Source organism: Podarcis raffonei, chromosome 2 (genome assembly GCF_027172205.1).
Source record: "Podarcis raffonei isolate rPodRaf1 chromosome 2, rPodRaf1.pri, whole genome shotgun sequence".
Classification (NCBI taxonomy): domain Eukaryota; kingdom Metazoa; phylum Chordata; class Lepidosauria; order Squamata; family Lacertidae; genus Podarcis; species Podarcis raffonei.
The window spans coordinates 96,772,772-96,791,072 of NC_070603.1; the positions used below are offsets into that span (position 1 = coordinate 96,772,772).

The 18,301-nt window shown below is 41.2% G+C and overlaps 1 protein-coding gene across 16 annotated transcripts in view; it reads left to right on the forward strand.

Moving 5' to 3' along the window:
• Positions 1 to 18,301, forward strand: part of FOXP1 (forkhead box P1) — a 536,656-nt gene that overhangs the window by 66,564 nt on the left and 451,791 nt on the right. For 14 of the 16 annotated variants that reach the window (XM_053378208.1, XM_053378193.1, XM_053378192.1 and 11 more), the window contains exon 3: positions 9,859 to 9,983. The exons of the other annotated variants lie outside the window; for them this stretch is intronic. The gene's annotated coding sequence lies outside the window, so the exon portion shown is untranslated. The remainder of the gene's footprint in view (positions 1 to 9,858; positions 9,984 to 18,301) is intronic. 16 annotated transcript variants of the gene reach the window in all.

Below are 18,301 nucleotides of genomic sequence, written 5' to 3' on the forward strand. Positions count from 1 at the left end.
CTATGGTATATATTAATAGAGCACTACTGTTGTCTAATTAGTAACTGAGTTTCTGCTGTTACTGGAGAACTTCCAGTTGCAGATTTTAATGGAAAACTCCCTCATTTTTCAGGAGCTTCTCCATGGCTTATGTTTCCATTCAGTCACTCTGCCACCTTAATTTGCCTTACCCTTGTTTTCATTCACATGCCAGGCATGAAATGAAGGCATAGCGTAATGGTGTATTAACTTGCAAATCTTCCAAGAAGTTACATGACAGCCAGATGCTGGCGATGGCTATTTTAGGTGCATCTAATTGACCACAGATGCATGGGTCCTTTGGGACTCAGGGGGCAGAATGGGGGCAGAACAGGGGTGGAGTGGGGTGGGGCATGCACTCCTTTGACACGCACAGGGGCTGGGAACGGAACCCCTGTGCAAAATGGTCACCGCCTGTACCATTATTTGATTCAGATGTAAGAAGGGGGGAATCACACAGTGGCCTTTTAGCAAGAGCAATAAAACTTGGCTTATGTAGATGAACAAATTCAGAGTAAGGTACTTTTTCTGGATGATATTACTTCAAAGCACTTCAAAAGTCCCTGGGGACGCGGGTGGCGCTGTGGGTAAAACCTCAGCGCCTAGGACTTGCCGATCGCATGGTCGGCGGTTCAAATCCCCTCGGCGGGGTGCGCTCCCGTCGTTCGGTCCCAGCACCTGCCAACCTAGCAGTTTGAAAGCACCCCCGGGTGCAAGTAGATAAATAGGGACCGCTTACCAGCGGGAAGGTAAACGGCGTTCCGTGTGCTGCGCTGGCTCGCCAGATGCAGCTTGTCACGCTGGCCACGTGACCTGGAAGTGTCTGCGGACAGCGCTGGCTCCAGGCCTATAGAGTGAGATGAGCACACAACCCTAGAGTCTGGCAAGACTGGCCCGTACGGGCAGGGGTACCTTTACCTTTACTTTACTTCAAAAGTAGTGCAGAGTCAACTGCTGGAATAAAACTCTATACTAGCTGAGACTAATCTCACCCCTGAAATTTCCTTTTTGACCTAATGAGGACCGGTTTTGGTTGTTGGTTTTTAGATTTGGTGGAAGCAGGAAGTTGAAAGTACCCCGTAGTTCCTGTTCCCTAGTATTGGGTCTTAGGAGACACATTGCATCTCCACCTGTGGAGAGCTCTGCCATCTGTAATGACACCAGCAATCCAGCTGCCCCACCTGGCAAACCACGTCTGGCAAGCGCTGATGGAAGTTGGGAGTCCCAACAGCTTCTGATGGGTCATAAGTTCCCAACCCCTTGGTATAGACAGTACTGAACTAGGTGGACCAATGGTCTGACTTCAGCACGGCAGGTATTTATCTTCATTTGGGAATCTTTGGACTTCTCTGAATGGAAGTGGGTAGTAGCAACTTTTGTCTTAACATCCATTCTTGCACCGTTCCTGTTGCATCAGTTATGCCCTGAACTGAGTGCATTAATCTTCAGTAATTGTCCCAATGCCATGTTTACACACAAGTCTAGCAATTTCAGTTTATATGTATGATAGGCTATGTATATAGTGATTAACAACTCAACTGCATAGCTTTGTAGCCAGCGGTAGCTTGACATTCTGCTTGGAATGTGGCAGTGGCAGGATTCTAGAACTCGGAGGAGGCTGTTGCAGTCAAATTCCACACACATGAATTATGACAAGTTAGGCTGACTGTACTGTGGTTTGTTGTGTCTGGTTTGGTTCCTACTTTTAAAGCTGCAGTTGCATTTGGTCATTTGAAGCTTATTTTCGTAGTCTGGCCAAACCAGCTGGATCCCCGTGCACTGCAGGGAAACATAAAACGTTCAGCGTTTGAGCTAAAGTGCTCGACAGATAAGAAGACTCTTGTTACATCTTGCACACTGTCTTGTGGGGTTACTAACTTCATTTTATTTGATTGGATGCTGAACAAGGTAAAGGAACACTCTTAATGGAAAGAAGAAAACACTTTGGGTACAATCCAGATTGATTATATCAGTGGAAAAATTGCCTTGACTCTAGTGGGAGGTGTATTGCTCCCTGCATGTATGTATGTATGCATGTATACCGTAATTTCTAAACTAAGTGAGAGATCAAGAATAACTAAGGAATGAATTGGATCAGTCCCACTGTTTTGGTGCAGTGGGTGGGTAGGATAGAGAATGCTGTGTGTACTAAATAAATATCTCACAATTGGGTTTGCACGCAGATTGTGGATTTCTGAAATCTATATATTAAACAACTTATGCCAGCTGGCTGAAATGAAATGGGAAATCCTGCCCTCTACACTCATATGCCAACACTGTGTCTGGTCTTTTGAGGTTAGAGTAGTGTGCTGGGAACAGTTCCCTTGAAAACAGGAAGACTTATTTCCAAGTAGAAATATATAGGATTGCACTGTAAGAGATGGCAAGTAACAATAGGTAAATAATAACCTGATTGTAAGAGGTGATATGATCATAATTAAAATAAATAGTAATTTTTAAAAATTAATTTCTACATAGCCCTTACAAGTATCCAAAACACTTCACATGCATTATCTAGCTGTAATCCTTACCGTATGAGCCCCAGTTATGTATTTATTAGATTTCCATCCCACCTTTCCTCCAAGGTGGCTTACACAGTTCTCCCACTCCTCAACTCGTTCCCACAACAACCCTGCGAGGTAATTTAGGCTAAGAGACAGGGACTGGCCCTGGGTCACCTAGTGAGCTTCATGGCTGAGTGAGAATTTGAACCCTGGTCTCCAAGGGTGCAGCATGCGAACCACCACACCACATTGGCATATCTGAGGGTTGGTGGTGAGGGAACTTCCCCAGGGACTTCCTATGGTCACTACGCTGCAACAGTTCTCTTTGAAGGAGGCTGTGAAACCAGCAGCAAAGGCATAATAATTGGCCAGTGTGGCATGAGGGTGTGCTGAACTCTGCTCTCCTCATCTCGGTATGTACAGCTGGTTCTGGGAGACTTCGCACACATCAGGGTTCTTTTTAATTATTTGGAAGGGGATGTTGCATGGTTATTAAAAAAAGAAAAAAGAAAATCCCCTTTTCTGCACCCCCCTCCTCATTTGCTAAATGTGAAGGATAAATAATTTAATCTGGTGAAGAATGATAAATCTGGATATCAGAGGGAGTAGACATGGTTGATAACTGACTGGGTTCCCCCCCTCCCCTCTGCAGGGTTGCCTAAACAAAATGTGGAAACACAAGTTGTATTATACATAGAAGTGTGTAACCAAGTGGCTGTGAATGTTGCCTCTGTTGCCAGTATGTGGAAACCGTATCTCGTTAAATACTTCCTCGGTGTACTTCTTGTTTGTACTGGTAACGCTGGAAATCACATGGGAGGCAGAGGTGCTCTTTAGATGACTTTCCTGGGAGATAAAGAAAACCAGAGGGATGTGGCATGCTTGCGTTGTGTGCCAGGAATGCTGAATGTTTGGGCGGTTAGCCTTTGGTGGGGTGCTGCTGTTGTCATTGGTTCTAAAGAGAGCTTGACAAGTGACAGAGCTGGGTTCACAACATACAGTAGATTAAAAGGATAAGAAACTGAAGAGAGAAAACCCGGCTACAAAAGGTTTTACTGTTAACAATAGCAGAGAGGGATCTTGAAAGGATGAGTAAAATGCTTCTTGGTCATAAAGGTAATGTGTTTGTATGTTCTGAATTGGCATTTACTTGTTTGGAAATATATTTTGACCAGCAGAGATGATTATCTCAGGACCCATTTTTCTACCACCATTCACACAGCCCCATTGCTATTGACTGCCTGTCTCCCCAAAAGATTTTTAATAATAGGCTCCTGAGATGCAATAAGGCCTTCAGTTTGAGATCCTAAAGTGCTTCATAAATATTATTTAAACCTATTAAATACTATTTAATCCCCGGGACCACCAGGATGGGGTGGGAAAGAAAGTCCTGCCTGATACTGTGGAGAGTTGCTGCCATTCATTGTGAGCAATAGATGGACCAACCGATCTGATTCAGCTTATTTCCCTGTGCTCCCACGTTCCTGAAAAACCAGGAGCTCTTGGAGGGTACTTCTGTACCCAGCCTTGCTTCTAGGTGTGCAGGTGATGCCTATGGACAGGAGTGCCTTTTTCCCAGCTATGGTAGGTGCCACTGATGAGCAAGGGTGGGGAGCCTCTGGCTCACAGACCTCATTAAGCCCTCCAGGCTATTTTGGCTAGGCTATGTTCACTTGGCCCTCAAGCATGGGGTAGGTAAACTCGCAGCTGGGCCAAAAAAGGGGTTGCATGTGCTGCTGATTACTGCTTGTCTGCTTCTGCATAGCCCTTTGGAATGAGGCCCCAACTTTCAGCTGATTGTTGGCGCTTCAAAGCACAATGCAGTGCTCTCTGCAAACAACAATGATCAACTGATAGTTGCAGCCTAAACAACTGAAGCCCCAACAGTGAGCTGGAATTAGGTGCACCAGGGAGTTCCCCTTCAGGAACTTCCAAGGAAGCTGGAGGAATCACATTCTCTGCAGATAGGAAAATAATCCTTTTTAAGGAAAATAATCCCCCCTCTGAAGAGACCTCAAAGGGCCTCCCTGTTGTAACAACAACAACAACACAACAACAACAACAGCTGATAATCAGATCAGTGGTTACAGAGAATCTCTATGACAGTTGTTAGTAGTCTGACCTTATATCATGAAATTTAAGAGAACTGTATGTTTTGTTACTTCACCTTCGCATTGTTACCCTTTGAGCCCTGATGACTTATCAAGAAGTGAGGGAAGGCTTTGACCTATCTTACTCAGGCCTAGTGATAATTGGTTAGATGCATTCCTGAATTGTTCAGAAAGGATCACCATTAAGAAAACTGGAGTGTACAGTGGTACCTCGGGTTACAAACACCTCGGGTTACAGACTCCGCTAACCTGGAAGTAGTACCTCGAGTTAAGAACTTTACTTCAGGATGAGAACAGAAATCGTATGCCGGCAGCAGTGGGAGGCCCCATTAGCTAAAGTGGTACCTCAGGTTAAGAACGGTTTCAGGTTAAGAACGGACCTCCAGAACAAATTAAGTTCGTAACCAGAGGTACCACTATAGGGTAATTAACAAATGGCCTGTGGCAATGTATGCACTTTTTTTCACTCAAAACTAAACATAGAGGGCTCATTCCAGATTGGGACAAGAGTGTACAGGGAGAGAAGGTTTACTGCTTCCCTCCCCTGCCACAACCCTTACCCTCCCCTAACACATATCCTAAGGGGCAAATTCCAGGAATAAAAAAAGTGTCCCACTAATAACCGTGGGATTTTTATTTTTTTTAAGCTATTGGGAACAGTGGAGGTCAAATTTTCAAAGAGTTGTGGAAGCCCTTTCTCTCTCCTCCTCCCCCCACGTGCCCCCCACCTACCCACTGTGTGCTGCAACCCAATCCATATAATTGCAGCATGTAATTTTGAGTAACAAAAAAGAACATATATGTAGCTTCAGGCTACGTATTAAACCCCATGCCAGAGGTCTTTCCCAGTCTTGCTATCTGACATCCTTTAATTGGAGATGCCATGGATTGAACGGGGGCTTTCTGCATGTATCACATAAGATATTGTGACATTCCCTACTCATTGTGTTCAGTATAATGCTGGAGAAAAGTCTTAACATGCTCATAACCCACATTTGCACCCATGCAAATGTCTTCCCAGTACTGGAGTCAGCTGTGGCTGACTTGGCATAAGCCCAAAATTGTGAAAGTCCCTCCACAAAAAGGTTCAACTGGCACCTTCACTGTACAGTTTTGGGTGAATGCTGAATACTTTCCTCTTTACCCTGGCCTTTGACACCGGAGATGTGTGTTTTCAGTGCCGACCCTGTTCTTGTTCTTGCAATTTAATTTAACAGCTTTTAGTACTGAATTTTAAATTGTAACTCGCACTGGGACCTATTGGGCAGATAATAAATACGACAGTAACAATAATAACATTTATAATAATAACATGACAGTGCAAATGTTCCCTTGTTGAGGTAATGCTAACACTCTCAAAATTGCTTTCCCCCCCTTCCTGCCTTTGTCCAATACCATTTGTACTTTCTGTTTCTTAAAAGAAAATAAGGGGAAGGGAAGTATATTGTGCCACTTCATGCAATGCTACATAACCTGTTTGGAAAAACAGAGTCCCATTACCTTGTGGGACCCAAGAATATGAGATCCTTGGCTTCGTTTACTTTCAATTCCAAGCTATTATTTTTTGAAATACTTTCAGGTTCTCCCAGAAGGACCCGGTTCATGATATAAACCACTTTTACCTCTTCTTTATTTCCAAGAAATCATTGTGTCAAGTTTCCAATAAGCAATAGGCAGCAGTGTTGAGAAGATTAAGCTCCTATATCGCTTCATTCATAACTTCCCCAAACAGCTCATTTATCAAAGGGCCGTGTCACAAGTGACATGGGCATTCACTAAAATTAAACTTGTTTGGATTAAAATATATGACTTAACATTTAACTTCACTTAAAGATATATGAGCGAGGTGCAGGGTTGTTTTTTGTTTTTTTAAACTGCAAGTTGTACTGAATTCTAGCAAAGAAGAACAAAATGTTTTCTTTTGTTTTGTTGCTTGGTGGTAGGACTGTTTTGTAAACAACCTGATGCCTTGGCCTTGGGGACCTTGCAGCTGCTCCATTCAGGTTCCCTGTAGACATTTTGACAAAGTGGGGATTGTTGAAGAAGGAAAGTAAACAAGAAAATAAGAGTATATTTGTTCATCTCCTAACCTGTTTGAACACACACCAGTTGTTTTTAAGGGCTGATTCCCAGACATGCACTTAAAATCTGACTGGGGGCAGGGGGCAGGTTCCACCTGCTCCATGCAGAACAGTTGTTGTTTTGAACAGACTCTCAGAATTAACAAGCTGAATATTACCTACCGTGTATGCATGCACCCTCAAATATGTAAATCAGAAAGTGTGATGGTGTCATCTTTTCCCCAATGATATGAAACTTTGATAATACCCTGTTTCCAATCCCTTTGAGGAAGGACTATCTAATTTGATTACTTTTGTTGTCCTTGCACTTGTTTTTATTTCAACATCATGCACGCTGATCCCCTTAGACTGCAAAATGTTTTTCAACTGGAGAGGCTTCATTTTACGCACATGTGGATAGCAGCAGTGCTACCCTAACATGTTGTTTACACATGTCCATGTTAATAATAATGTTCAAACAAACATTTCTTGTAGAGATGAGTATTTAAGAGCAGTAGAGCCTAAAATGTTTTAGCTTCACCTTTGATCACCACTTGGTAACCCCTCTTTAATAAAATGCAGCAGCTGTCCTTGAGTCCATGGTCTATATGATAAAATATGTGGGCTCCATGTGCTTTCGGATCTTTCCTTGGACATGGATTTTTGGGAAACAACTGTAATGGGCATCAGAGTGACACTGAGTTGGGAGGGACTGCTGGATTGTCTAATCCCAACTTTTTTTGTAAACAGCTTAGAGGCTTTATTGCAATCAAGCAGTACATAAATAGATTTTAAAAACTGCAACTGCCTGCCTTTAAAAATATGCTCGTTGAAAAGCAGCTTGCTGCAAGTCTTAAAAAAAGATTAGAAGCCTTGTTTGTGCTTCAACTACCTGCTGTTATTATTTAGATTTATTGGTCATTTTTGTTACCAAGGATTCCAAGCGGCTTATATTTAAAAAAATAAACATAAATGTATTGTTGTCCTCTGTCCTCCAGTGTCTGAGCTGTATGTAATTTGTAGTCATGGCTAGCCTATACTCTGCCAGAAAGGTGCTTTTTAAAACAATGGTAAAATGAACGAACCTCTGTGCCTTCTTGCTAGAATGTTTGGTGATGTGGTTTTGTAAACACACTGTGAACATGTAGTCATGGCTTCCTTTCATGCATACTGTTGTGTACTTACAAACAAGTACCTGCTTCGTCTTTTATGGTGTTTACTGCTGCAAACTTTGATGTGTATGTGAGCTTCCTTAAAATGGAAGAACATGGGTGCTGGGCCTTCTGCCCTCCAACTCTTCCATTCATTTCAATAAGCAAACTGTTTTTCTTGCTGCATTGTTAACATTTGGGCCAAATTAGCTGCAAGCAAACATTTCCATTCACAGATAGGAAACTATCTGAATAGGGCTGCAACATTTAGTCAATTAATCAAGTAGAGTAATGGATTTAAAAGTTACGAATTTTTGTTATAATCAGCAGATTTTACAAAAAAATACTAAAAACAAATATTTTCAAGTCAGTTGCTTAGAAAAATGTGAGTGTCAGATCCAGCATGATCTTAGAGGAAACATTACTCCTTTCCTTTCTTATAGGAGGGAATTCTAAGATGGAGAACAAAAGCAGGAGAGGGCTGTTGCGCTCATGTCCTATTTGTGGGCTTCTCATTGGCTGGCTCCTGTGGGAAACAGGATACCAGACTAGATAGGCCTTTGGCAGCAGAGCTCCCCTAATGTTCTTACCAATAGAGCCTGTAATATATGTGCCGTATAAAAGCAAAGAATGAGAATGTGTTGAATATGCCTTCAAACAATCCCCTCACACCGAAAACTGTGTGTTAAGGAGAAGGGGGCAGGCATCCATCCAAGAAAAAAAGACTTTGGCAACCCCACCTGCCGTTTAACCCATTGTGCTTTGACTATACACAATTTGGGATTAAGGCGTGATCCCCATAATGTAGCCCCTGTGTAAGTTGTGAGCTTACTGTAGTGGTAAATTTACTGTTTAACAAAGAAACATATTGAAACTAGAATACATTTTGTTTTTTTTTTAAGTAAATGTTTATTGGGATTTTACAAAACATAGAAATCAAACAAACACATATATCAAAACAGAAAACAGAAAATACACACTTAATAAAAAAAAGAAAAAGAAAAAGAATCCACTTTTAAGTTTCAAGGTTCTATATCCCTCTTTCCTGACCTCCTCACATCTCCCTTTTTTGTATTCCTCTTTATTCCGTCAAATTCAGCAAATTCTAACCCTCTTTCAAACCTCGTTTATAATTATATATTCCCACTTATTATGCCTCTAATTTCCCTTATCTTGGTCCTTTACTCCACCTTATATACTTTGACATAATATTATTCTAGTCATACCCCCCTTCTCGTTTTTAAGATTCTTTTTTCATACCTCTTTTAACCATATCCCAAATGCCATGTTACCTTCACATCCCACATCCTTTTAACATTCAAACATTTTACAATATTTCTGTAGATAATCCTTGAACTTTTTCCAATCCTCTTCCATGAACTCTTCTCCCAGGTCTCTGCCGGTCATTTCTGCCATCTCCATGTAGTCAATCACTTGCATCTGCCATTCTTCCACGGTGGGCAAATCTTGTGTCTTCCAATATTTAGCGAGGAGTATTCTTGCTGCTGTTGTTGCGTACATAAAAAATGTTCTGTCTTTCTTTGGCACCAATTGGCCGACTATGCCCAAAAGGAAGGCCTCTGGTTTCTTAGGAAAGGTAAATTTAAATACCTTCTTCAGTTCATTATAGATCATTTCCCAGTAAGCCTTAACCCTTGGGCACGTCCACCAAAGATGAAAGAATGTTCCCTCAGCTTCTTTACATTTCCAACACTTGTTGTCCGGCAGGTGATAAATTTTTGCAAGCTTGACTGGGGTCATGTACCACCTGTGCATCATTTTCATAATATTCTCCTTTAAGGCATTACATGCCGTAAACTTCATACCGGTGGTGAAACTAGAATACATTTTGATGAAGTTTTAGGCAATGGTTCTGTTTATAACAGCAAAAAATGACTGTTAGATAAAATTACATGCTGTGACAATTTCCCCCCTTCCCTCATTGGTGATGCTTCTTGTGAAAGGAACCAATCCACCAAGCATTCTTCTGATCCAGAGTTTTTTCCTGTTACAGCATGCTGTGAATCACTTACCTGAGTGAATCTGGCTTCTGAATACGCTGGAAATGAAAAGGGGTCAATCCCTTCCAAAACTTCATCAGCCATGAACGAAAATGCATAATAACCACAACTAAAACTGGTAAGTCAATAATGTAAATGTAAGTAGTCTCAGTAATTTAAAACTCAGTTCCTAAGAACTCACAGAGACGCTTAAAAATGAGCCCAAAACTTTCCCCCCCTTCCACTTTTGTCATTAATAGTGTTTATGTTGTTAATCATCTGAAACATTGGTCTTCCATTAGCAGGTTGGGACCTCCTACTGGTTCCAAGCTCATCTAAGGTGGGTTGCAACAGCAGCACAACCTCATAATAATATATGGTAAAAAAGAGAGAAATTGAGGTGGCTCCCAGGTTGGAAAAGGTTGGAAACTACTGATCTAGAACATTGTTGGTATTATAACAGTGATAGAAGAGCTGGTGTAGTGTTATTGCTAAGAATGTGAGCTGTGAATCAAGTTCCTTTAAACCACATGACTGTAGATAAGTCATCTTCCTTGAATAGCCCCATGTGCAAACTAAACTACTTTATAGGTTTGTGAAGATTGCAGAGAATTCAAACATCATGCTCAACCATGGTTTAACATGATGGGAACAATCTGCTGTTAGCCTTAGCCTTTCATTCCCGCTTTCTGCTGTTTGGCCATAAGTAAGAGTTTGGAAGCTTCCACTTTGAGTTAAACACAGCTTTCCATGTCTTCTGGTTCTAAAGCTTGTTATTGTTAACTATGATTACTTTAAACTAGCCAGCTGTTGAAATCGTAATTTAAAGTTGGCTTCTTTTAAATAACCATAGTTAAAGTGAACCGCAGTCCGTTGGTCAGTACCACATGACAAATTGTGGTTAACCAAAGGAGAAGGAGGGAGCTTTCAAACTCTTCTTTGTGAGGACAGGAGAACCCAAGAGTCTCTACAGATTGTTCGTATTGTGTTAACCCAAGGTTTAGTGTGATATTTCAATGCAGCCAGTATATTGGAAACTCTTGCTAAATGTGCTAAATAGACAATGAATGTAGTAATTGTGACAAAATATAGCTGCAACTCAGTAATTTATAGACGGTTCCCAGTACATTTCATTTTATTAAACTATTTAGAATAAAAATAGTTTCATAATGAAAGTTGATAATGTTTTTTGACATGTAAAGTCAGCACAGAAAGATCTAAGGCTTATTGGGAATCGGTTGATCAGCAGTGCTGTGGGTGCCTCACTTGTAATAGTAACTTAAAATGAATGTATAGGAGCTTCAGTATCTTATACTTTGGGTCCCAAAATAGACAATACACACAGAATATTCAGCATTTTAGTATACTTCTGTCCTACTGACAAAATGATGTCACTGGCCATAGATACATAGAATCAGGAGCGCCAGCAGGGGAGGGCAAGCCCCCCCCCGCTGAAATTTTCAAGAAGGGGGATGGACCCCCTCAATATCTGGGGGGACATGCATATGGCATGTGTGCATACCGTGTGACATGATCAAGTCACTCACACATATCCTGCTACTTCCACTCACGACTGCCTCTGTCCCCCTCAGTAGGGAGTCACCTACCACCACCATATCTCTCTTCCTTCTCTGGGGAGTGGCAGGAATTGTTCTGTAGAATTACTTTGTTGTAGTTACTTTTGCTCCATAATCTGCCTGGTGCAGATGTAATACTCTCTGATCACCTCACCCTGGCTAAACTATCAGGAAAACTCCAGCAGCTCATACGTTCCTTATTTCATTTTGCAAACATGCTGGTGATTAGTCGTGTGTGATTGGTACTGCCAGACCTCTGAATTACTAGCTTAGGTCTAAAGCAATTCCATCATTCATATTATAATTATTTTGGCCTACCTTTTTATTTATCAAATATTTTGCACTGGAAGAAATACAATTATTCTTTAGTCAGAAGAATGAAAATTGAGCTCAGTTTTTGGTTTTTAGATTAAACAGAAAAGAAAGGATTTTCAACTAGGAGTTTGCTTAAAGTATATGGAATCCCCCCCCCCAACTTCCTTTTAAATAATAACTTTGCATTGCTGGCATGTAATCAATAACCCTCTCTGCCTATTATAAATCCACTTTCATTCAAAAATAAAATTAACACATATTTTAAAGGGGCTGTGCTTTTATTTTCCAGGAGTCACCCTGCCATTAAACATGGATTATTATAACTTCATGTTTTACTGGCTGACACAGTAAACAGTTTAATAGATCGATTTCGCTAAGTTCACATGCAAGTATGTTTACATGGAAGTTCTACATAAATCCCAAGTGTTTATACTTAAATCTTTATTTGTTAAACCATCATATTGAGAAATAAAAGTATGCAGCTTTGCAATCCAGTATATACACCCAGATTCAGTGAGAGGGATTTTTATGTACTCTCCTCAGATCTCAAAAAATATATCAGCATTGTTCATTTGTTTAGCAACATAAAGGGGAATCTTGCTGTGCAAGAATATCTCTTAAGACTGGGGCTGGTGCTAAGGATCCCCCCCCCCATTTTAATGTAGTTGCACACAATTTTTTTAAACATGAAGATGGCAAAACCTTTCCCTGTGTTTGTAAACATTCGCTTAATAACCCAAAATAATAGGAAAGCTCCACAGTTTTATCCTGCAGAACATCGGAAGAGGCCTGGGTGTTACTCTGATACAAACGTGGTATGATGAAAATCTGAATGATGCATTTGGCTTCCCCACTCCTTGCTCCATTTTGGTGTCCTTTGGCAGTTACTTATTTTGTGTCAGAACTATTGGCTCTTTGCTTAATACTCTTATGATTTAACTTATATGTTACTATCTTTACAAACAGAGAATGTGTCCTAAAATGGCGTCAAAAGCAAAGATGTAGGTCCTTAGTTCAGGCTCCAGAATGCAAACTCTGATCCCTTTGATGCCAGTATTGGATGGCAGGCAATGGCCTGCTATAACTTTGTCCTGCACTTTGACAGCAATCCAAGTAAACTTCGTTCTATCTTCTTTTTCCTCTTCTTCATGAAACTTTTTCAGGAGGGGGGTGGAATGCAATTTAAGCAATTTAATATATACTGCCTAATGTGTTTTATAAGCCTTGTGTGCTCAGTCCTAGCTATTTTGGTTTTCCTCCTAACACAATGAACCAAATATTGGGGGGAAATGCCGCTCTTTGCTGCCATCATAAAGGACGGCTAGATTTCATAAACAGTTATGGATGTTGGCAGGTGCCTATCATACTGTATAACATCCTGTACAGCACATGAAGACGGTGTCAACTTACATTTTATCTCTGAAGTAGTTTCAAAGCATTTATTTGCTTTCTCTTGAGTCCTTAACCTAATTCAAGTAACATAATTGGCTGAATATTTTTCCACATAACTAATTGGCTAGTTGCCAGTGTGGAAACCATTGTCTGACTTGATGATGATCAGAAATTAACATGACATTTGCGTGGTGGTAATGGAATATATTAGTAATGTAATTCTCGACTGTAAAAAAGAGTCCATCATTTCCCCTAACCTATGATCAGCAGGATGGGCTGAAAGAATGATGAAACGTTCCCAGCAGGCAGATCCCAACACTGGCTAGCCAATCTCTGTGTCAAATTTTGTTTTAAATTCTTCAGACAAAGCTGTAATGCTTACCAATTAATTACCACAAATGTCAATTAAAAATCTACCAAATAATGCAGTAAGATTAAAATTCAATTAAAAGAATTACATTTAACAAGGGGGGATATAACATTATTTTAATGAATTCTGCTGAAGGTGACAGATTATATAGATATGTTTGTGCGCTGTAGGTGTATTAGGATTCACTGGGCAGTGTGAACTCCGTAACTTCATACATATATTAATTGTGAGAATTATTTCCACCACAGTCATGTCCTTAAGGAGTTGAGAGCCTCAAAATATCACATGCCACAAAGCTAAGGAGACCTTTTGTATTGTTCCAATAGTGCTTTGTCACATGTAGAAAGGCATTTTGTATCTTTGTTTTGTTTCTCTATAGCCTTCTCCCAACAAATACATTTACAGCATTTTTCAGTAGTTGCATCTGTGAAATTGACTTCGTCAGTTGGGGCGGCGGGAACTCTTCTCATTAACAGTTGTCCCCTCTCCCATTTCACTCACCCTTCATTCATCTCCCAAAGTAACCAATTATTTTCCATTTGTTCTGCAAGGCTCCTATTGGGATTGTGCTATACCAAGGGCAGGCAAAATAAGGACTACAAGTCGTATCTCTACCAGATGACTTTTTTTTTTTACCAGGTTGCAAGAGAGAAAAAAGCTTTGATGGGCTTGCCACAGTTTGCCAGTCTTGTGTTGTCTCCCATGATTTTTTTATTTAACTGAAGTAACCTTGCTAAAAACAAACATGGATCCAGGTATACCTTGCAGGTGTCCAGGTTCAGCTAGGGGGCCATGTGTACACAAGACTGTGTGAGGCTTACAGCCCAATCCTTACAACACCAGCAAATAAGTGCTGTGGCTGGGATCCAGCAGCCACTTGGACCACTATACCGAACTAAGTCACTGCCTTGCTTGCAAGTTATAATAAGAGGCAGCATGGAGCTGAGGCATAAGGTGACTGCATTGTGGAAGTGATGCAGAAACAAGTATAGATGTGATGGTTACCTGTGCACCACCTTCTAGTGGCATTGTAGTTACTGTACCTTCCTCAGCACAAAGTGTTAAATATGTAATTTCAAGGTTGAAATGGTATTGGGTTGCACTGCACAGTTGGATGAACTCACCCCTGTTTCCTCGCATAGGATGCTAGAGTCCTTATGCATGCTGAACCCTGTGACATGCATATGGAACTCCTGCCCCATGACCAGTGCTTTCTCTGCCGATTTCTCTGCATACGCATCTCCTGGAGCATGTATGATACTATTTCCAACTATTCATTCAGTAAAGAAGCCTGCTTGGCTGGCAGTCCTGAGTGTACACTTCTGGATTGGAACGCTAATGCATACCCTCCCCAGGAATCACTTTATGTAAGACTATTGCTGTGCTGTTACAAAAGAGCAATATTTGCATTTGGATGTAACAGAGAGCTAATTTTAAACGGTACTTTAATGGAATGGTTTTGTAAAGCATTTTTCATGCTTTCTGCAGATGGTTGTCTGCAGCAGGTAGCAGGGTGGATAGAATATTTTAAAGTGCATTGTTTGCTGAATACAGTGAGCAAAAGTTTTTTGAGCTGAAAGCAAAATTTTCTCAACAGGTTCTGCAGTTTTAGATGTGCACAAGTTCTCTTTAGAGAGAAAAAAGGGGCGTTACAGGTCTGCAATAGATAACGGCTCTGAATTTCCACACAGTGCAGAGCGTTTTAAGAAGAAACACGTCTGCTTATTTGTACATTTACCATCTCTTTATCAAACGTGGTTGGTTTTCACACTGCTGTATCTGAAAAGGTGCAGAAGGAGAAGCGGGGGAGCATCTGCTTATTGCTACCAACAGGTAGTTCTACAGCACATTTTGCTTTTTGTCAAGTGCTGGTAGAATTAAACTTATAGGAGTCAACTGTTCCGCTTTCTGTACCTGATTGCTGAAGACTGCTTCTTCATACCAACAGTCAGTAAAGCAAGAGAAGGAGAGAGGGTGAACTTTTACAGAAGGCATTGAATGGCAAGGGACATGAGAATCGAAAGAAGTACCCACTTGTTAAATAAGTTATAAAGCTAGCTTCATTCTGTTTTGCTCAGGGCATTTACGTTTTTCTTCTCCATTTGAGCAGCCACGACTGTCCTCAGGAACAATGGTGCAACCAGGACTGGGCCTTGGAGTTGAAGTGTAGGGCCTGTAAATGACCACCAAGATGTTGAGGGCAGTAGCAAAGAGGCGCCATCTCAGTGCATGGGCATGCGGAAGCCCACCAGGGCTGACTCTAGCTGCCGCAGCAGCCTTTCTCTCCCCTACTCCCCAGTATTCAGGGCTATTTCCCCCCAGCCAGAACTTAGCTCCAGCACCTCTCAGTCTATATGAATTGCCCCTCAAGAGCTCCAGTCCCTGTGGAAGGCTGTGCCTTTTGGAAGCTAAGCCTGTTTCAAAAAAAGTGCCAAAAAATGAGAAAGCAATTTTCCAGGAGTTTTGAGTTTTTACCTCAACCTTGTTTTGTGGATTTGATCCTTTTGGAAAACTGCTGTTCTGAAGCATTGGCAGAGGAAGAGGAGTGCAGGGGGAGCGCACCTCCCCCGGCAGCGCGACCCCAGTGGGGTGCCATCGCTGCTGCCCCCCATCCACTCTGGGCGCCACCCCCCCTCAGGCGGTGTACCACAATCCTAGGACACGCGCCAGCCCTGCTCCCGCCTGCTCTCCGCCCCCCGGTGCCAGAGCATGAATCTCTGCCACTGTTCTGAAGGTGAGCTGGTTTCAGAGGGTTATACTTTCTGTCAGTCCCAGAGAACATGTCTTAGTATTGCTCATTTTGTCCATTTACTCTGAACCCTGGCTCGCAGCCAAATTACTGGGAACCAACAGCTTTAACCCATAGCATTGTTCCTTAACCGGGTGGTAGAGTGGGCTTTTAGAAAGATATTTTCCAAATTAAGAAAAGAAGAACTCAATTTCTGGCTATTTTATACAGGCTGCTTTTGGGCTTTCAGTACTCAGAACTGCCCTTTTTAATCCAAGTTATATGCTCTCAGAAGTAGGTCTTGAAGAGCTTTGTAACCAGGAAAGCATGGGTCATAAATGTGTAATGTTCATACAGGGCCACATTCATTGAATCAATGCATAGGTTTCCACTGCTACCCTCCATTAATACTCCCTTCCTACAAAGCCCCTAAGAATTACTTAAAATCTCAATGCATGAGGAAATAGTTAGCTGTGGACTATTTGCCAGCAAAATCTCCTTTGTGAATTCTGACTCTAATGTCCTGGATGTTCTTTGCACAGGAACATTAAATGGTCTTCAAACAGTTGAGAGGGTTTTTAAACTGTCCAGCAGTCATAGGCACTTGCCATATAGCATTCAAGTATAAATGTCTCATCAGTGCTACTTCTGAAGCCAGATATTCCACAAATTTGCGATCTGATGTTTCATAAGCTGAGAATATGGGCCCATGCTTTGAATTAGAAGGTGATAACCTTTTCCACAAGATTTCAACATACCCTTGCCTTTTTGGCATCCATTCCAGATTTGCAAAGTCAATCCTCTTTTAAAAGGGGCACTTAGATCATTAGTGCATCACAGCAACAGAGACAGCTGCAGAGGCCTGGTGATATTTGACTCAACTGGGGGTTGGGTGGGTGTGCTGGAACCAGGTGGATCTTGCTTGTGGATTTTGGTGAGTATTTTTTTTTTAAATGCAGAGTTGTACTTTTTTGCAGATTTTATTCGATTTTGGTAGCAGCCCTCATTGTATGTCTTATGGGTGTGATCTAACATTGCACCAGTGGATGCAATGGAATTCTCCTTCCTCCCCTCTCCACTGCAGTCCCCCATGACCCTAAATGTGTTTTAGAGGATTCCCCAAGCCTCCAGATCAACTTGTGGGGGTACAGTGTGGGGCTGTAGGGGGTATGGGTGGCAGGGGAATTCACATTTGATGAAGCGAAATCCATTGTGTAAGTGGAACACCTCAATTGAACATCACCTTATAATTCCACTTTTAGGTTTTCAAACTGATTCCTTATTTTATTTGTTGGATTTCTTAAGACACTTGACATTGTTCAGTGAGTTAAAGATATTTTCTTTCTTTAGAGTTTTGTCTTTAAATGTAACATTTCCCAGTTTTGTATGTTAGACAGAACTGACCCCCCCCCCTAGTATATTGTGTTGTCGTTGTTTGTTCTTACAGGTTTTTTAAAAAAATATTTCTTTTAAATTATGTCACTGAAGTATACAAGAGCTGACATGTGCAAATATGTAGTTAGACAACTGCAAAAGTATATTATTTGCTGATCGACCATAATGGTTCCACAGAAGCCATTATACTCAATCATATCATGTCAATCTGTGGTAGTTATTATGATGGTAATGCAAATATGCATTCTTTTTTTCTTTTCTTTTCTTATAAAAGGGGAAAGAAACCATTATTGTACATATGCAATAGCTGCTGATAATCATCAGCATTGTTGTCTTCCTTGCAGTAATAAAAGAACTTTGACTATGCTATAGTAAAGACTGTAATACCATTAGTAACTACCATTAGTAACTACCACTGCTGCCACCGTTACTACTAATGTGTAATCTGAAAAAGTGAAAACCAAGTTTGAGTTCTCTGTGGAGCTAATCTTATTACTGATTTGGTGGGCAGCTGTTTAGTCTGAGCAGCAAATTTCATACAAACTGAGTTATATCCCTTCTGAGCTAGAAGGGATATAACTGCAAATTAATCTGGGCTTACAAACTGCAAGTTAATCTGGGCTTTATTTTAGCCCACCTGAATTAGTCAAGTGTTAGGCTAAGGTTGTAACTCAGATGGT